Below are 5,479 nucleotides of genomic sequence, written 5' to 3' on the forward strand. Positions count from 1 at the left end.
GCCCCCACGACCCGGACCCGGATAAGCGGAGGACAACGAGTACGAGTACGAGTACGAGTACGAGTTTGTTTGTTTGTTTGTTTGTTGGAGTAAACAGGAAGTGTGCAGGTGTGACAGTAAGAGTTCTGAAACCTGATTAATTCATAAAGGAGCTGTAAGTCCTCTGAGTGTGTTAATGGATAACCCTGTTTAACACTGAGACTTAGCATAATTAAACAGACACACACACACACACACACACACACACACACACACACACACACACACACACACATAGGAAATATCACGAACCAATCACACATCAGGAGCTGCTCCAACCTCATTCCCTCATCAACTATTGATCCAGGAGGGTCCCAGAGATATAATATCTGTTCCTTCACAGAGTCCTGGTCAAGATGGCGGCACCATCACTTACAACAACATGAACTCTGCCACATATTAAAATGTCATGTTTCCTTCACGTTTCCGTCACGTGTCCGTCACGTTTCCTTTATGTGTCCGTCATGTTTCCTTCATGTTTCCGTCATGTTTCCTTCATGTTTCCTTTATGTTTCCTTCACGTTTCTGTCACGTTTCCATCATGTTTCCTTCATGTTTCCTTAACGTTTCTGTCATGTTTCCTTCATGTGTCCTTCATGTTTCCTTCATGTTTCCGTCAGGTTTCCTTCACATTTCCTTCATGTTTCCATAAGGTTTCCTTCATATTTCCTTCATGTTTCCATCATGTTTCCTTCATGTTTCCTTAACGTTTCCGTCATGTTTCCTTCATGTAACCTTCATGTTTCCGACACATTTCCTTCATGTTTCCATAAGGTTTCCTTCACATTTCCTTCATGTTTCCATCATGTTTCCTTCATGTTTCCTTAACGTTTCCGTCATGTTTCCTTCATGTAACCTTCATGTTTCCGACACATTTCCTTCATGTTTCTTCCTTCATGTAACCTTCATGTTTCCGACACATTTCCTTCATGTTTCCTTCATGTTTCCTCCATGTTTCCTTCACGTTTCTGTCATGTTTCCTTCATGTTTCCATCATGTTTCCTTTATATTTCCGTCATGTGTCTGTCATGTTTCCGTCATGTTTCCTACACGTTTCCATCATGTGTTCTTCACGTTTCCGTCACGTTTCCATCACGATTCCTTCATGTTTCCTTCACGTTTCCTTCGCGTTTCCGTCACGTTTCCATCACGATTCCTTCATGTTTCCTTTATGTTTCCTCCATGTTTCCTTCACGTTTCCGTCATGTTTCCTTCATGTTTCCGTCATGTTTCCTTAATGTTTCCTCCATGTTTCCTTCATGTTTCCATCATGTTTCCTTCATGTTTCCATCATGTTTCCCTTATATTTCCCTCATGTGTCCGTCATGTTTCCATCATGTTTCCTACATGTTTCCATCATGTGTCCTTCACGTTTCCGTCACGTTTCCATCACGATTCCTTCATGTTTCCTTCATGTGTCCTTCACTTTTCCTTTGCGTTTCCGTCACGTTTCCATCACGATTCCTTCATGTTTCCTTTATGTTTGCATCACGTTTCCACCATGTTTCCTTCATGTTGCCTTCATGTTTCCTTCACGTTTCCGTCATGTTTCCTTCATGTTGCCTTCATGTGTCCTTCACATTTCCATCAGGTTTCCATCACGTTTCCTTCATGTTTCCATCATGTTTCCTTTACGTTTCCTTCATATGTCCGTCATGTTTCCTACATGTTTCCTACATGTTTCCATCATGTGTCCTTCACGTTTCCTTCGCGTTTCCGTCACGTTTCCATCACGATTCCTTCATGTTTCCTTTATGTATCTTTCATGTTTCCATCATGTTTCCTTCATGTTTCCTTCTATGTATCTTTCATGTTTCCATCATGTTTCCTTCATGTTTCCTTCATGTTTCCTTCACGTTTCCTTCATGTTTCCGTCATGTTTCTGTCATGTTTCTGTCATGTTTCCTTCATGTTTCCTTCATGTGTCCTTTATGTTTCCTTCATGTTTCCCTCACGTTTCCTTCATGTTTCCATCATGTGTCCTTCATGTGTCCTTCATGTTTCCATCATGTTTCCTTCATGTTTCCTTCACGTCCGTCATGTTTCCGTCACGTTTCCTTCATGTTTCCTTTATGTATCCGTCATGTATCCTTCATGTTTCCTCCATGTTTCTTTCACGTTTCCGTCACGTTTCCTTCATGTTTCCTTCACGTTTCCTTTACGTTTCCTTCATGTGTCCGTCATGTTTGCGTCATGTTTGCGTCATGTTTCCTACATGTTTCCATCATGTGTCCTTCACATTTCCGTCACGTTTCCATAACGATTCCTTCATGTTTCCTTTATGTATCTTTCATGTTTCCATCATGTTTCCTTCATGTTTCCTTCACGTTTCCTTCATGTTTCCGTCATGGTTCCGTCATGTTTCCTTCATGTTTCTGTCATTTTCCTTCATGTTTCTGTCATGTTTCCTTCATGTTTCCCTCAGGTTTCCTTCTTGTTTCCATCATGTGTCCTTCATGTGTCCTTCATGTTTACTTCATGTTTCCTTCATGTGTCCGTCATGTTTCCTTCATGTTTCCGTCATGTTTCCTTCATGTGTCCTTCATGTTTCCCTCACGTTTCCTTCTTGTTTCCATCATGTGTCCTTCATGTGTCCTTCATATTTCCTTCATGTTTCCCACATGTTGCCATCATGTTTCCTTCATGTTTCCGTCATGTTTTCTTCATGTTTCCGCCATGTTTCCTTCACGTGTCCTTCATGTTTCCGTCATGTTTACTTCATATTTCCGTCACGTTTCCGTCATGTTTCCTTCACGTTTCCGTCATGTTTCCTTCACGTTTCCGTCATGTTTCCTTAATGTTTCCTTCACGTTTCCGTCACATTTCCTTCATGTTTCCTTCATGTTTCCATCATGTATCCTCCATGTTTCCTTCATGTTTCCTTCATGTGTCCGTCATGTTTCCATCACGTGTCCTTCATTTTCCCGCCATGTTTCCTTCATGTTTCCATCATGGTTCCTCCGTGTTTCTTTCTTGTGTCCGTTATATATCCATCATGTTTCCATCATGTTTCCGTCATGTTTCCTTCATGTGTCCGTCATGTTTCCTTCATGTTTCCATCATGTTTCCTTCATGTTTCCTTCATGTTTCCGCCACGTTTCCTTCATATGTCTTTCATGTTTCCGTCATGTTTACTTCATGTTTCCGTCACGTTTCCTTCACGTTTCCTTAATGTTTCCTTCACGTTTCCGTCACGTTTCCTTCACGTTTCCTTAATGTTTCCTTCACGTTTCCGTCACATTTCCTTCATGTTTCCTTCATGTTTCTGTCACGTTTCTGTCACGTTTCAGTCATGTGTCCTTCATGTTTCCTTCATGTTTCCGTCATGTTTCCTTCATGTTTCTGTCATGGTTCCTCCGTGTTTCCTTCTTGTGTCCGTCATGTTTCCTTCATGTGTCCGTCATGTTTCCTTCATGTTTCCTTCATGTTTCCATCATTTTTCCTTCATGTGTCCATCATGTTTCCTTTATGTTTCCGTCAAATTTCCTTCATGTTTCCTACATGTTTCCATCATGTTTCTGTCATGGTTCCTCCGTGTTTCCTTCTTGTATCCGTCATGTTTCCTTCATGTTTTCTTCATGTGTCCGTCATGTTTCCTTCATGTTTCCATCATTTTTCCTTCATGTGTCCATCATGTTTCCTTTATGTTTCCGTCATATTTCCTTCATGTTTCCTTCATGTTTCCATCATGTTTCCATCATATTTCCTTCATGTGTCCTTCATGTTTCCATCATGTTTCCTTCATGTGTCCTTCATGTTTCCATCATGTTTCCTTCATGTTTCCTTCATGTTTCCATCATGTTTCCTTCATGTGTCCATCATGTTTCTTTCATGTTTCCTTCAGGTTTCCTTCATGTGTCCGTCATGTTTCCCTCATGTTTCCTTCATGTTTCCTTCATGTTTCCATCATGTTTCCATCATGTTTCCTTAATGTGTCCATCATGTTTCTTTCATGTTTCCATCATGTTTCCTTCATGTTTCCTTCATGTTTCCATCATGTTTCCTTCATGTGTCCATCATGTTTCTTTCATGTTTCCTTCATGTGTCCGTCATGTTTCCCTCATGTTTCCGCCATGTTTCCGTCATGTGTCCGTCATGTTTCCTTTATATTTACTTCATGTTTCCTTCATTTGTCCGTCATGTTTTCAAAACTGGTACAGAGCCTCTCAGTAAACTGGTACGGAGCGTCTCAGTAAACTGGTATGGAGCGTCTCAGTTAGCTGGTACAGAGCCTCTAAGTAAACTGGTACAGCGCATCTCAGTAAACTGGTACAGAGCCTCTCAGTAAACTGGTACGGAGCGTCTCAGTAAACTGGTACAGAGCCTCTCAGTAAACTGGTACGGAGCGTCTCAGTAAACTGGGACAGAGCCTCTCAGTAAACTGGGACAGAGCATCTCAGTAAACTGGTACGGAGCGTCTCAGTAAACTGGGACAGAGCCTCTCAGTAAACTGGTACAGAGCGTCTAAGTAACAGCGTCTCAGTAAACTGGTACAGAGCATCTCAGTAAACTGGTACAGAGCGTCTAAGTAACAGCGTCTCAGTAAACTGGTACGGAGCGCCTCAGTAAACTGGTACAGCGCGTCTCAGTAAACTGGTACAGAGCGTCTCAGTAAACTGGTACAGAGCGTCTCAGCAAACTGGTACGAAGCATCTCAGTAAACTGGTACGGAGCCTCTCAGTAAACTGGTACGGAGCGTCTCAGTAAACTGGTACAGCGCGTCTCAGTAAACTGGTACAGAGCATCTCAGTAAACTGGTACAGAGCGTCTCAGTAAACTGGTACAGAGCATCTCAGTAAACTGGTACAGAGCATCTCAGTAAACTGGTACAGCGCGTCTCAGTAAACTGGTACAGAGCATCTCAGTAAACTGGTACAGAGCATCTCAGTAAACTGGTACAGCGCGTCTCAGTAAACTGGTACAGAGCATCTCAGTAAACTGGTACAGAGCGTCTAAGTAACAGCGTCTCAGTAAACTGGTACAGAGCATCTCAGCAAACTGGTACGAAGCGTCTCAGTAAACTGGTACGGAGCATCTCAGCAAACTGGTACGAAGCGTCTCAGTAAACTGGTACGGAGTGTCTCCACATTAAAGCTGTGTGGTTGTTCTGGTCTCTTCGCTGCAGGCGGCTGTTTGACTGTGATGCTGTCTGACACTGTGCCTGTGCAACCAGCTACACACACACACACACACACACACACACACATACAAACACACACACACACATACACACACACACACACACACACACACAAACTGTCCCTCAGGGAATCAGTGAGCTACAAAGGCGTCCCAGCATGCATCTCTCTGTTCGCCTTACAACACACTCAGCTGGAAACAAAAAGAGCAACACTGTGTGTGTGTGTGTGTGTGTGTGTGTGTGTGTGTGTGTGTGTGTGTGTGTACTCAGTGGCCTGGAAGCTGAAGGAAACTCTCCTCA

Source organism: Epinephelus moara, chromosome 8, assembly GCF_006386435.1.
Source record: "Epinephelus moara isolate mb chromosome 8, YSFRI_EMoa_1.0, whole genome shotgun sequence".
In the NCBI taxonomy this organism is placed as follows: Eukaryota; Metazoa; Chordata; class Actinopteri; order Perciformes; family Serranidae; genus Epinephelus; species Epinephelus moara.